Source organism: Seriola dumerili, unplaced genomic scaffold (assembly GCF_002260705.1).
Source record: "Seriola dumerili isolate Sdu_G_001 unplaced genomic scaffold, Sdu_1.0 BDQW01000110.1, whole genome shotgun sequence".
NCBI lineage: Eukaryota > Metazoa > Chordata > Actinopteri > Carangiformes > Carangidae > Seriola > Seriola dumerili.
In genome coordinates, this window is record NW_019174365.1 from 9151510 (window position 1) to 9167695 (window position 16186).

At 40.3% G+C, this 16186-nt stretch overlaps 1 long non-coding RNA gene across 1 annotated transcript; it reads right to left on the minus strand.

Moving 5' to 3' along the window:
• Positions 1–1205: 1205 nt before the first annotated feature.
• LOC111223498 lies at positions 1206–13733 on the minus strand. The gene is made up of 3 exons (XR_002665174.1): positions 13667–13733; positions 10469–10526; positions 1206–1249 (listed from the first exon to the last, which is right to left on the minus strand). It is a non-coding gene; the product is annotated as an uncharacterized LOC111223498 (long non-coding RNA).
• Between the last annotated feature and the right edge of the window lie 2453 nt (positions 13734–16186).

Below are 16186 nucleotides of genomic sequence, written 5' to 3' on the forward strand. Positions count from 1 at the left end.
GTCATTTAGAGACTGAGAAAGAAGATTACACTTCTCCTCTGTCCCCTCCAAAACTGGATCTGACCCTGTGTCGCGAGGACTCGGACCTGAGATCCCCACTGATGCTAATGCACCTCTTCAGTCAGATGACAGCTTGGTGCAGGGACAGGATAAGTATCTGCTACTCACAAACCATAAATTATTAGCTCTCTCAGGATAGAATGAGACTCTGTAGTGCAATTTCTCCCAACCCCCCCACCCCCCACCCTCCTTGTACCTTATTTACAAAGGCAGAAAATGTTACCATGGGAACACACTACTAGGCAACCTCAGTGGCTTGGCATGATGCCCAATGGTTGCTAGGGCACTGTTGTCAATGGCTATTGGGTTGTGTGGGCCAGTATGTGTGTGTGTGTGCATGTCCTGCATATATGTGTGTGGTGTTGTGTGTGAGTAGGAGAGGCACTGTGTCCATGTTGGTGTATGTGTGTTCACAAATGTGTACAATGCACACACCACTTCACAGCTTGAAAAAAATGTAAATGAACAATTTAATGTTCTTGTTTCATAATGAGGGCTTTATATGCATCCAATATGTCATTATTTTAAATAATATGTACCTTTTTGAATTGGTTTACTTATTGCTTGTTTGACTCTGTGGGTGACAAATGGTGGGAGGCAGCTTTTGTTGGCTAATATACTCTAACCTTTTTTTCTTGGTAAAGTGTGTGTGTTTGTCTAAGAGAAAGAAGGGACAGAGAATAATCTAGCAAGCAGTTATGTTAGGTCCCATATGCAATTATTTTGAATAACATGCATGATGGCTCTGAGCTTTAGTCTTTTTTCAAAAGGTCTTATTGTGTGATAGCTAATAGTTGAGAAGTAGTCTGGTTATAGTGGCGGCAATATAACAATTTTGCTTCATTACACACCGTCAGTAAGAACAAACTTGTTTTTTATGATGAGAATAAGAATAAAAGAGACAAGAGGAGACAGAAAGAGGCAGCCAGAGAAGAAAAAAGAACCCGAGAGACATAAAAATGCTAGTGACTCTCTGTATACTTGGAGCTGACGTTCTCCATCACTAGCTCTGATCTCTCAAGCTGTTTGCTCTCTCTTTCATTTCAGTAAGATTCAAAGAGTCTTTGTTGGTATAAACGGGAAGAAACAGATGTTGCCAAAGCATTTACCTCACAACCAGGATCTAGTTTGAGGTTTTTCCCATGGCTCTCTTCACACTGGGGAGCTTCTGTGGTTGACCACGGCATTCCTGAAATCAGCAGAGCATCATGCAGATTATCAGCATACCACAGGATAGGAAGGGGAACATCAATAAACACATTGAGCCATGAAGTTGGGATAAGTAAATAAATAATGTCAGCCACCCAGACAAGACCCTATCTGGGCTTTTATCCAGGCCACATAGCCTTGTAATGCTGTTTGCAGCAAAAATCATCCCAGACTCGATCATGAAAGAATACTACAAGACAATTAAATCATAATAAACCAATCCCTGATTAGAGATGAAGCACTTTGCAGCACAAAGAAATGAATGGAAGCACATGCATTTATGACAGAGGATGTATCAAACATAGTGTGCAGAGTATGAAATGGATTAACAAAGTGGGACATAATGGTGAGAATGAATACTGTGCCATCAACAAAGCATGAATGGGAGAGTGGTACAAAAATACATGTACAGCAGAGACAGTTAAAGACAATGGTGATGAATAATACATTAATAATGTTGGAAAATACAATCAGACATTATAAATTAAACAGCAGTGAGGCAAACAAATGCAATAATCATGACACTGCAACACAATGAAAGACAACAAAGATGGCAATGTTCTGCTTTTGTGTTAGTGTGCGCTCATTAATTCCCACATGTGTACGTATATATGGGTCTGTGTGTTCCTGTCTGCATGCACTTAGGGAGGGCGAATATTGCCTGCGGTGTATCTTATCTAATATTACCGAGAGGAAGCACAGCCTCTCCCCCTTGTCTCCCCCCACCCGGCCCTTTGAACTCAAGCCGCTGCTGGAGATGCATTCTGACTGAGCACAGCATGTCCTGAAAGGAGGTCAGAGGGCAGGACAAACAGTCTGGTGTCATGGCAACTTGATGCCACCAACCAAAAGTTTAGAGTGGCTGGTGGGGCCGCAGGAAAGGTTGGTCAACCTGTCACAGCTTATTAAAGACAGAGAGGTGCCACTCAAAATGCTCAATTTAACACTGAGTCTTTAAGGATAAACATATATTTTTGTATCAAAAGCTCCTATGGAAAGACCACAACCAACTAATGACTAATGATTTTCTTCCTGTGTAGAGCTCCATTGTTGTCCAAAAACTATTCAAAACACATCAATGGGCCCCACCATTGAACTGGATGACATGTTCCTTCATTACCATGAACATGACCTCTGTAGCTAAATTTGAGTCGACCCCACATACAACGTCATGGTGACATAAATACTCACTAGCACATATTAATCTGCAGCTGAATATAGTAAATGCACTATTTACTCGTCCGTGAGTAACATTAGCTAAACTCTACATTGTCCAACTGTTTTTTTGTTTTGTTTTTTAAATCGAAGTATACATTTGTGACCCATTGTTATAGATTTATGACTTTAGAAGGAACCAACACACTTCGGGCCTCTAGCCAGAGACAGGAAAGGGTAAGGAAGCAGAAAAGTATTGAGAGAGAGACTAATTCAAATATAGCCTCTTTTTGAATTCAACCAATCTGGCAATGCACCAGAGGTGGTAACACAGGGTGCTCGTGGTTTTGGCTTTATTAATGGATCATTTGCTCTATGAAACATTCAAAAAAGTTAAAAAAGTCCAATCTAGTTTCCTAAAGATGACCGTCCAACCCAAATTCTTCAATTTACTAGAAACGACCAATTGATTATCAAAACAGACAGCAATTAATTTCCTCTCAATCAACTTATCACTTAATTCACTAATTGTACTACTCATCCAACAAAAAAGTTGAACCTGGCTCAGCTTTTCACAGACCACAGCACAACATCATCCTGCAAAACACAAATCACATAAATGCAGGTGCAATTTCTTGGTAGAGTATTTTGTAATGTGAATGAAGTCACAAGTCACAACAAGAGATATAATAATTGCTGCCATGACATACTGCCATTGTGTGTGTCATGAGTATTAAAAACCAGCATTTTGGAATTTGACAAACCTTCAAATTCATAGACTGGACTTCAGTACCTGAAGCAACATACAAGGCAGGGCTACTTTCAGTCTCAACACCCACTAACACGCTGCTGATTTTTGCTTTTATATGGGATTTGTCGACAATAAAATATATATATATAATTATATGGGCAAACAAACATGTTTATATGTTTTATTTCTGTGTAATTTTGATTTTTTTTTTTAGGTTTTTGCTCTGAACCTTCAATAAAACATATCCTATTCTTAAATTCCTCTGTATTGCTAACAATACAGCCAATGCAACATTGCGTAGCCTTAAACTTGACTGACTTATTTTTGGTAATCAGAAGACTAAATACAAAATTACTACCACAAATTACACCTTGGCTCACATACCTGTGAATATTCGGCACCAAACTGAATTCCTCTAATTTGTTGCACTAATTATTCTGAGTACAATTCAGCAAACCTGAGAAATGAACTGCAGCTGTAATTGTGTTGCCTATCGGTGCCAGTCCTGGACTGCCTGTGTTTTCATCTCTCTCCTGAGGTGTTGGATCAATACGAAATCCAGGTTCCTTTGTATGTCATTAGCTTGTTTGATGCTTGAGCTGAGACCCCTCCAAACCTTTGTGTTCTCAGCCGCTGAAAACTCTCACATGAAGAATGTGTGATTGCAGGTGTGTCTGTCGGCAATGTATGGGTGTGCATACTGACCTTCAAAGCAGCTTACGTACAACAGTCTTGTAAATGGGTGTTTTCTCTCTCTACAAGTGCGTGCATGAGGCTTGTGTGCACATGGTGTGTGTCCTTGTGTTTGTTCAATGCGGCAGAGGGTGGAGTGGCAGATCAATAAGAAACAAATGAATTCAGATCAATATGAAGCCAGGGAGTGAAGGAGAGAGAAGGAGAGATTGAAAGCGAGTGAGTGGGGTGATGCGCCAGAGAGGAGGAGGAGGAGGGGGTGGGGTGGTGTTGGTGGGTTGGAGGGGTGATGTGTTACCAGCAGCTCAGCGACTAACTGCACACTTGGGAGAGACCACTCATTTCTACAGCCAAAACCTCGGTGCTTTGAGGTCACTGACGGTTAAAATGGATGGTTAAGCGAGTTAGAGAGAAAACAGAAAGAGACATGAGAGCAGCAGTGCACTGGAGAAAAACCCAGCATTCCTGCATCGCTGGTGGTGATCGGTTTTAATGGAATGTATCAGTGAAATGAAGCTGCATAGTGCTTCTATTTCTCCATTAAGAAAACTAAGTCACACATTTGCCCTCTCTTTGTTGTATTTTATTTTTCACAGAAAGATGCTCTAAAAAGTAAAAATGATGTGTAAATAAAATAATTAACCGCTGTGTATTAACATTTTAACTAGAATTTCCTTTTTTTCAATCCACTGTTTCAATAAAGCATCGTACTTCTGATGCTTTACGGAGTAGTGAATAGTAATCAATCACCAGTGTTTTTCCAATATTAGAGTAATTTGGTATTCCCTTTTTGAAACTGCATATTTTTTTGTCAAAGACCAATCTGGTGATGACTGAGGTGAGAGGGTCATGGCTGTAAATAAACAAATCTTGATCTCAGATCTCAGAGCAACATCATCTGCCACTGTCTGCACACAGCAGCTGTAGTCAAAGTGAACTTTGACCCCTTTACTTCTATTCTGCACCTAAATAACACATTCCCTTCTTGCCTAGCATGGTAAGATTAGAAATCTCAGGCTAGAGAGGATTTAATTGTGACCTTTCAACTTAAACTCCCAGTTGGAGCTTGACATTTGAAGCCAAACCTATAAGGACCTAATGCATTCAGATTGGAAAGAAGTCTAGACTTCTCCCATCCAATTCTTCATTGTCTTACTGGAAGGTTTGGAGAGTACTATGATTTAACACTTGGCTTGAAACACAATTTACACTATTAACAAATGTTCTTTATCAATGTTAATAGGGTGACAATATACAGTTTTTTTTTTAATGTCGATTAAAATTTTTGTCTGTCTAAGATGACGTCTTCATTTTTTATTTATCCATCTATTTTTGAATTGCAGCAGTATTGATAACATCTTCCCGGTCTATTATGAGTATCATCAAGTATTTGTGTTGTTGTTTGTAGATTAACGTATAAATTGTTCAGTACATTTACTGTATATTCTATTGTTCATTATCTCAGTTACATTTTTCTTTTTGGTGAGACAGTATGGCATACCAGAGCAGAGATTTCCACCTATCTTGTAAAATATTTGATTCTTTTGCTTCGTAGTATCGCCATGAAATTGCAAACAGGATTGCTTGGCTTTGTGTATCTGCTCATCTCTCGGCTGTGAGATCAAAGCATCAAGAGCCATTTGGGAGTCAGAACTGAATGAGACTTTGAAGTGATTGTGGCAAAAACAAACACATGGCTGCTGAGTGCTTGCGAACGGGCACTCTTCATTTCCAGCTCAAGGTTCCTCGGCTCTTGAGATGGATTTCAATGATTAATGTCTCAGTTAGCTTTGAATGCGGCATCTGATGCCTTAGAAAATATTCTGTATGGTGTAAGTGATATTGTTTAATTCAAGAGGATACCTACATTAACCTGAATACTAGCACTACTAACCTTCTATAGCCATATAATGTGGATTTTGAGTTCAACCATGAAAGTGTAAAAATTTCTCTCACTTTATATGCAAAGTATTGGCTCTTGTATCATATTGTTTTAGATTATACATTCTATTATCCCTCAGTGAGTCTCAGCGATACATAGATGCTACTACTTCTTCATATGAATCGTCATAAGTTTCATATTTAGTAGCACAGAATGGTCCCAGTGGAGCAAAGGAGGGGCTGGTTAAGAGGACTTGCAGCCAGTGACAGCTGCCCTCTGAGTCATTCTATCAGACTTGTGCAGAGAATAATGTCTGAAACAGTGACATCAGCAGTCCTTTAACTACATCACTGTTGCTCACCCTTGTTGAACTCACACTATCATTTTTTATCATTTTCACCTTTGGAAAGTTTGAACAGTGAGTGAAGTTGAGAGACAGTGACCATGGATACAAACGAGATAAAGAGAGAGGCAGAGAAAGACACAGATGCTGCAGATAAAAGTGTGTTCTGCGTACAAAAAGGGCCAATAAAGTGAGTAAGACACATCCTATTATCTAGATTTCTATTAATCAGTCCAATTACAATAACATCAAAATGTGAGAAACAGCAAAACATCATTAGATGACTTTAACAATTAACTGACTATCAAAGTTGATGTTGTTTAATTTTCTTACAAACCACATATCAATGTTTCCCTTATCTTTTTCTTAAGTGATAGAGGAAGCAAAACCTACAGAGAGAGCTGCAGACGGACAGAGAGCGAGACAGTGAGAGATACTTGAGGCAGTGATGTAGAACATCAACTCCAACCAGACAGTCTGCTAAAAAAAAAAAAAAAAAAGCATGGAGAGGCAAACATCGGCATGTCTCTCAGCTTTTCCTCTTCTCTCTCCTCTTTAATCTGACAGCCTCCCCCCTCTCTATCTGTCTCTCCGTCTCTCTCTCTCTCTCTCTGTCCCCCTGAGCTGTGTTCTGTGTGTTCCATCCCCGCCTCTCTCCATCTCCCTGCCTCTAATGTGCTTTGGCGTGTGTTACCCACGGGTGCTTGCGCGCTGCTGCCGCCATCCTAAAGCCGGGTCAGGGGGGCAGCTGAAGCGGCGCGATGCTGTCTGTGACATCATCAGTCACTGTTATTACTCACGTCTCACCTCCCTTCACTGTCTGAAACTGTCAGGGCTTTAGGTGCTTGGTGGCAGGCCGACGAACACACAAACGCAAACAAACAAACAAACACAGATTGACACCCATGTTGTCAGAGCTAAATGAAATATTATTTGAAGAGCTATAATTCTGAATCCCATTTGGAGATTTTGTTACCTAAAATAGTTCAGTCTCACACAGTTATGAAATCATTTTAGTCTGGTTTCCAAAATGTTGAGTATCTTTTTCAAGGCATTAATCTCTACATATAATAATTCTGATGACTAGTTAGACAGTACAATAAATAATTTGACATCACAGAACAGTAACTACACACTATAGTCACATCACAGTACTGTATGTAAAATGATTTTTATATACATACGCATAAATATTTGGGCTGCAACTAACCATTATTTCAATTACTGATTAATCTGTCCATTTTATTTTCAAGTATCCATTAACTGATTAGCCAATTAAATATTGGAAAACTGCGAAAATGCCCATTGCATGTTCCCTAAGCCCAAGTTGCTGTCTTCACGTTTTGTTTTGTCCAACTAACAGTCTAACACCCGAAGATATTTTTTTTATTATTATAAAAGACAAAGAAATATTAACATTTAAAAAGCTGAAGCCAGTGAAATTTTTCAGTATTGCTTAAAAATAAAATGATTCATAAATCATCAAAACAGTTGTGGTTTGATCTTCTGTTGATCTAGTATTCAATCAACTAATCGTTTCAGCTCTAAATGTAATGTGGTTCTATACAAGCTATCACTTGGTTGCAGTAGGGGACAGTTTCTGAAATGTTGAATATATTTTCAATGGAATTAAACTCTTCACTTAATAATTCAGTTGGTTAGTTTTAACCTAAAATGACTGCAAGATGGGCATGACAGCACAGTCAATAATTCAACATGACATAATGGTATGGTCAAACAGTAAAATATGAGTTGTACATGTACAAAATGTCTTCTTTCCCAGAGGACAGGTTGACATCTTCAAATGTCTTGTTTTGTTCAACAAACAGTACAAATTGACTCATTCAATTTACAGTCATTTAGAACAAAGGAATAGCAACAAATCCTCAACACCTGAGAAACTAAAACCAGACAATGTTTAGCACATTTGCTTGATAATTAATTCAATCAATTAATCAATTAACCAAACCAAAGTTGGCGATAATTTTGTTTTGACTGATGACTCAAACAGTTGACAAATTGTTACATCCCATGCTTTGATACAAGCAATGACTTTGTTATAGTGGATGTCAATTTCTGAAATGGTGAATACCTTTTATGGAATTCAGATGGTTTTGACCTAAATGGGCTACAAGATGGGCATGATGGAACAATCAATAATTTAACATGTTATATAGGCTATAATTCAGAAAGGAAAAGAGAGTAATGCAGATGGTGTAGTCTTTTGTCAATAACGTGCAAAAATGTGCTAAAATGACTTAATTCTGTTTTTTAAATTTCTCACAGTCCTATTATGGAAAACCATGAACATCTGTCACTGAACTAAAGTGACAACACAAGTAATTCACACGTGTGGATGTAGTGTAAAAAGAACATGAGAATGTCCAGATGAGCCTCTGCATGAGCTATAAAGCTGTGCATACTCTATATCTGTGTAAAAAAAAGAAATGTGCTTCCATTCAGTGAGCATGTGTGCAAGGTTCAGACCGTGTCAAATCACCACGTCTGCCATCAGCGGAAACACTCCTGTACCTGGGGGTCTGTCTGTCACCCCCGCTGTCAGCCAATGAAGAGGTGAGACTCTGCAAACTCCTTCACTCAGGAATACTGATAGCTGGCATGAAAGCCCTCGGCCTGTGTGTGGGAACACACCATATAAATCATACATGACCAGCACCACCAGGCACCATATGCATGCTAACAGCACTGCATTAATAACAAGCATGCCAGTATCATATTTACGAGCATACAGAGAATGTAAATCTCTGCGTCTTCTTTTGTCTCACTCCCCTGCACTCCCGACATGTCCTCTTGAAAGCACCTGCAGCACTGAACTCAATGTGCCACAGAAAAAGAGTGAGACAGAAAGGGAGAGACAGACTTAATACAAAAAAAGATTGGAGGGTGAAGGGTTGGCGAATGGATAAACCAGACAGCAATGACAGGATAATGACGTTTGGAGTATAAATACCTAAAGGCATGAATATTTGAAGATGAAAAACACCAGCAAAAAGTGCATGGGGACAAATAAAAGACAGAAGGAAGAGTGAGAAAAAATATGAGGCAAAATAGAACAGCAAAATAGATGGCGTGACTGAAAGACAGACAGACAGATTAACTAAAAGAGACACACATGAGACAGACAGAGACAGACAAAGAGCGAGCAGGAAGAACAAAAGATGAAATGATGAAACGCAAAAGAAAGGAAGGGGAGAGAGAAGGACAGACTTGGAGCCAGACAGAGAGAGAAAGAGGGGAGCGAGAGACAGATAGGCAGGCAGAATTAGAAAAAGACAGAGGAGGGCAATGAGACAGAGGCGCAGGGCGGCAGTGCGCATGCGGAAATAGGTGGCAGACTCTTGTCAGTGCAGTGACCTAGTCGCGCAGGACTGAGGAATTCTCCCTGTCGACCCGGACACATTCCTCCGGTCCTCAGACGTTAACCCATGCCACACCACCATACTGTACTGCAGTAGCTTACATGGCTTCTCTGTCACTGACCCAAGAGATATATCTATCTCGGACAGACACATGCTGTCGACATTACGCAGTTTTTAAAGCAGAGTTAACTTCAAATTAAAACTGAGCAAACACCTTCGACAAGAATTAAAATATCGGGTAGAGTGCACAGCTCAACCAGCTCTGAATCAACGTTCTGTGCCGCCTGCAGAGAATGTGTGTATGCACAGGGCCCTGCAAAAACACATTGTGAAAATATCAGGGCAAGAAGGGCTCTATTGTGTCGTGGAGGCAGAATGTAGCTCTTATTCTCCTGCTGCTGGACCGGGGGCATGGGGGTGACATCAGCACAAAGACAAAAATGTAATGTGAGGCATCTCCAAAGCTAGCTTCAAGGCTAGACCACAGGCCGCTCTTTATACCCGCACTCTCTCACTTTTCAGCAACATCTGATAATCGGGATGTGACCAACAGATGACCTTTCACTCGTTGCTTACTAAGATAAGTCACAGCCAACAGTGTTACACCAAACTGACTCAAATAGGTGTCCTAGCAAAATGAAAGCTTGTCTGCTTGCTGCTTTCACATTGGCCAGCGGTTAGCACATATCTCTGAGGTTAATCACGACAGAATGACTCAGGGAAGAGTAATTCAATTATTCTGATGGTGTATTGGCGTTTCGATCAGGCCACAGACTAAAATGGCTGACCAAGTGTTCCTGACTGCTGAGTGCCATTAAGCAAAAACCTGGTCAGTAAAGCACTTGATTTTACACAAATTTATACATACACTCTCAATACATACACACTCAATCTATCTAAGAAGAAATAGAATAAAAAAATAAAAAGTAAAGCAACTGCTGCTTATTCTGGACCTTTTTTTGAATTAAATAAATGAACAGAAAATATTTCCTTACCTGATGAAAATCACCATCATCTACGATGAAAAGGTTCTGGTTCTCTTCGAGGCTCAATCTGAAAAACAGACATACATTATTTGGATTATCATTACATTGAGAATTGTAGGTATTCTCTAGAATATGATATTTGATACTATTTATGAACTGATTCTGGATTACGTGTCTTTTATTCGTGTGTTAAACCTCCCTGGATCCAACCCAATTCTTAATTTCAATTCATACCCTTACTGCATATTTAACCATATGATCAATTCAATAGAATAATTAAAAATTATTATAAACATATAATGGTATCAGATAGAATGTACATTTGAATTTGTTTTATTTGATTCTACATCTACTATTATTTTAAGATCTTTTCGATTCTTCATTGAATACAACACTCTTGCAGGCATTTGTACTATTTGTGTTTCACACCCGGCCTGTTAGGCTGTTGTACTCGCCAGTTTGTCGGTTTCCAGCAAATTCAGCTGCACAAATTCAAACCTGCTATACACAATAGCAGCTTGCATGGGAATTCCTGAGGTCTGTTCGATCCATTAATGTATGCTGCGGTTGAATGTCATCAATTATGAATGAGAAACACACAAGATTCACAGAGAGCTGGTACAGAAACATGGGAACAGTACTGGATTGTAGAAGCTTGAATATCTTTAACATAATGTGTGAAGACTGGGCCATGCAGTCAGATGTAAGCTAGTTTAGTGTGAAGCAGAAGATGAAGCAGAACAATCATTACACTAGAGGCTGAATTCAATCAGGGATAAGCAAATGATTTTAAGATAATTGAGGACATAAGAGCTCAACTTAAACAGAAGCAGAAGGGTACATACAATGACAGGGACAAAAAGCCTGCAATCTGCTATAGGTGAGGATATTCTACTTCCTCAACCTTTAGGTGTCAGGCACTTAAGACCATATGTGTGGATACTGCAGTGGGGGCCTCTTCCCCTTTAAGGCCCAGGTATTCAGGAGTGTGTTGACCCTGCCAGTGAGTTCATACCATAAGCAGACCCATATAGCCTCTCCTCCAGAGCCCCTGATCACGAGCCTGCTGAGCTGCCGCCTCAGTTATGTAAGATTACATAACACCAGGTCTGTCTGAGTAATATTTCATAACCTGGGGGTCTGACTACACTGGCATTACCATCAAATCCCCTTAGGAGTGAAATCAAAGGTGCTAGGCAGGTCTGGCAAAGTAAAAGTCAAATTTGAAAACAAATAAGAGCAAGTTGTGGGCACTAAGGGGACTTGCCTGTCCTAACCTTTTCTCTGTCTTTAGCTGTCAAGCGCAGACGTTTGGTTCAGGAAAAAATTTGACATCATCGACTTTTCTCTTCATTTTCTTGAGAGCTAAAGTGGAGGTCACGGAAAGGTCAAGCCAGGGACGCTACTAAACAAAAGCATCCTCCCCCCTTGGCTTATCACAGAATGCAGTGATGCTGTCTGCCCATAAATGTCATATCATTGTGTATTAATCAAATCATTGCATATGAACTCATCTAGCACACGCTTAAGACACTGAACATTATTGAAGAAGTAGGCCAGTAACTGTTATCTAACGGCATCGGCTATACAATTGGCTTCTGTCTTATTTATATCAACAGAACTTTTTTTTTTTTTTTTTTTTAAATCTGCACTGTTTTTAATCAAAACTTTTTAGAAGACCACATCCTCGCATAAATTCAGTGATCTGACCTCATTCGCAAACAGATAATAATAAGAGATTTTAAACCAGACAAAAATTCCAAAAACAAGCAGAATCAAAAGGGGTTTCAGAGCTTATCGTTTACACATTCACAACCATAAAGAACACTGACGGCGGAGGAAGACACACATGTGTGCACTTCCCTCGGAACGATACCAGTGAACAATCTCGGAAATAGATAACAACTGTGGCAAGTGATAGAGAAAATGTGGGTAGAGATAACAGGATGCTATATAAATAAAAAACAGAAAAGGCAGATATAAAACAAAGGATAGGAAAAAAGGGAAAGGAAAGAGATGCCAAGAGATATCTGAGGCTGATACCACGGGAGAAAAGGTACTCGATGGAGGTTACAGCAGATGGACTGCAAATGGACGATAGCAGGCTTGCGCTATATATCGCATGCCTCTGTCTACTCCCTAGCGTTATGTCTACTGTACTAAGAGTACAATAATGCATTCATGTAATCTCTTACTGTCGACATCTTCACATCACGGATTTGCACCAAAGCCTCCATCTTTACCTAACTTCACCACATCAGACAAAAGTAATCTCTGCCAAATGCGAAGGTTGTAAAAATGAAAAACTTGTTGAAACTGACTCCAGTTTTTTATTTAGCTTACATTCTCGAATAAATCCACCCTTATCTTTTGTTGACACCGAATCACATCTTGGACAGCGGGTTTTGTCTTTACAGGCGGACCAACACATAAACTGGGGATACCCGGATGAATGGATGGAAGATGGGATAGAAAAAGGGGGAAAGCATGGGAGGAGTAAAAAATCTAATGAGTAGAAGAAGAAAACCCGCAGTACTTACAGTGTTTTCACCTCTTCATTTCGCCTCATTTTGACACTTCACCTTTAATTTCTGTGTATTTTATAACTAACACCATCGCACACTCATTCCCTGAATATGAAACATGAAACGTGATTGTGCAAATCCACGCATGCGTAAGCAGGAGTGACCGTCTGCTGCTGCTGGCTCCTTTAACTCTAAATCACACCCCAACATACTAACACACACATGCACAGACACACAGATACACATGACTAATACAGATAGATACACACACAAATGCACACACCCTGCCTCCTTCATGTGCTACCCTCCCATACTTGGGCCCCCTAAAACTGTGTGCACTCAGTGATCCCTTTCCAAAGCCCTCATCTAAATGTGAGCAGAGGTAATCCTTCAAGGAGAGGCAAAGAGAACAGCGATAACCCATGATAAAGAGGAGCTGAAGGAGGAAAGAGAGAGACAGTGAAAGAGGGAGAGAGGTGGAGCGCGAGATGGGATAGACGAACAGGATGGGGGGATTAGCAACCTAGGGAACACGTTTTTCAAACAAGAAAAAAAAAGACGAGAGTTGAAAAATGAAGCAAAGGCAAGGCGGGGGAGAGGAGAAGGCTTTAAAGAAAAAAGGAAAGGCAGAGAGGATGCATGTATGAGAAAGGAAAAGGACATGTACACACAGTATACTCACAGATGAGTGAGAGGGTGACCGGAGAAGTGATGAAAAATCATGTCAAAAAATAAAAATGAGAGGCGACCATAGACGGCGAGTCTGAGTTTGGTGAGAAGTCCTGTTTCTTCTCATTCTGGAGTTTTGTTTTTTCTCCTTTTTCCCGCGATTTTGCCAATTCCTATCCAGCCGTCCCTCCTTCCTAAGTCTATCCCCTACTGGTCCCCCTTCTCCTCTCTTCCCCCTCCCGTTTTTCTTGCCAGTGCCGGTACTCTTTCTCCTCTCTCTCTCTCTCTCCCTCTCTCTCTCTCTCTCTGTGTCTTTCTCACTTTCTTCCGCAGACCATGCTCTCCATTTTCCCCTCATTCTTTGCCTCTGTCCCCTTCATCTGTCCATTCATCGGACACTCTTTTCTCTTTCTTCAACCCTCAGCTCCCGCTTCACAATACAGATGAGATAAAAAAAAAATTTTAAAAAAAGGTTTCTAAACAGAAGTCGAGTTTTGAGTTGAAAAACAAAAAATACTGCAGATGAGAAAAAACTGTTTACAGGAAAGGACAAGAGGTTTGTGGCATGCAGTCTAACGCAGAGACAATCCACGGCCTGCGTTTTTCTGGGGCGCCACGCATAGTAGGGGTGAAGCGTCTGTGTCGCGTTGCCTCCATACATGAGGGCATAACCAAAAGCAAAGAATGGCAAGCAAAAGAAAAAAGAGGAAAAAACCGAGCTTGTTGCAGTCGGTCTCCAGTGAAAGTGGATAGTAAGCGCGCGTGAGAGGAAGGAGTAGGAAGGAGTCCGGGGTGTGTGCATGTGAGGTGGGAGGGGAGAGAAAGGAAAGCCAGCGAGAAGAGAGAGAGAGGGAGAGAGAGAGAAAGAGAGAGACCGGGGGGTTCATGGAGAAATATCCAAGAGGGAGGGATAGAGGAGGAGTGTGTCGGTGGGGAGAGGAAAGAGGAGGGGGCAGGAATAGGAATACATTTTTTTTCCTTTACGCTCACGGTATTCGAATTTTGGGCTTTTCATTTTTTCACACCCCCATTCCTCTGCTAATACCTTCTCTTTCTGTGAGAAGAAAATAGAGAGGAAGAAAGAAGAGGAGAAAGAGCTACTGTGTGCTTTGTCTCCCGCCCCTGCCGTTCCTTTTCCTGGTTTCCTTTCTGCTCCGACTCTCCTCTATTCAGCCTATTTTCTGCACGTGCACTTGAACTCTAAATCCTGTCTGCTTTCCCCTCCCCTCTCTCTCTCTCTCTCTCTCTCTCTCTCTCTCTCTCTCTCTCCTAGGCAGAGGCTTGAAATAGTGCTAGCAGGCAGGAGAGAGCAAGTGGGAGGGAAAAGGAGAGGGTGAGGGGGACAAAAAAGGGGAGAGAGATGTTGAGAGGGGGGGAGGGGAAGAAGCTTAGACGGGCTGACACAGAGAGCACAGGGCTGCTCTGTGTGTATGTGTCTATGTGTGTGTGTGTGTGTGTGTGTGTGTGTGCGTGCGTGTGTGTATGAGTAGGTGTGTGTGTATTTGTGTGTATTTGTCTTCGCATTTGTAAACAAGCATTCATCTACCTAGGCTTTACATGCCGTGGTTCACATGCTGGAGGTAATCCACATATGATGTTAGCCGACATACCAGAGAAGAATTACATGACTTTTTGGGGACAAGGAAAGAAATAATTAAAACAGCAGTATTTTCTGTATTTTCAGTATCTAGAGTGTCAAACTGCATTTATAAGAAAGTACTAAAATTAAGCAATGCTTTGGAGACAACATAATATGATCAGTGCAGCAAGGAATGAATGAATGTTGAATGTTTTCACTGTTAATTAATCCATCTATCATTTTGTCAGTTAATCATTACAAATCAAAAAAACAAAACCAAAAGGGATTTTTTTAAGTATTTGACTAATTTTAGCTTTAACACATCTACCGTAATACTTATTTAAAATTTCAGTGCAAGCCTGTCATGACGTACACACATCAGCACATGTTTTATATTTTATACTCTAAATGATAAAGTGCATAAAATAATCTGCCGACTTGTCAACAGTAATAATAAATGGCAGTTCTCATTGTATTTAACCAGCCCAGAGTGTCAAACAGGTGTTTTAGTGTCTCAGATACTGTGAAATTAAAAATCTATTTTTAAATTACAGTTAATCTAATGACAATTTAGCATTTTTTTTATATTACAATTCAATTTACAGGTTGTCTGCAAATACTGTGAGAGGTAGACAGAGGGCGGAATGAATGAAAAATTAAAATGAAAGTTATGAGAATTTAATATGATGTCAGAGAGAGGTCCAAACAGAGGAGAAGGAAGCCAGGTCATGGGAAGTCAAGAAAGAAATGTGCCTGAAAAACTGGTCACCTTGCTTAGGTAGCTCTGTCTCTATGCTGTCTTTACACATAACTACATTTGTGACAGGATTACAAGCTTTTATTTATGAAATACCGATATTAGTCACTGCATACTGCTTTGTTTTCCAAGGACAGCAGTCACTTTGGCAAACAGAGCCCTGGACAGTAGACTGAACCTAAAGAAAATGACATATT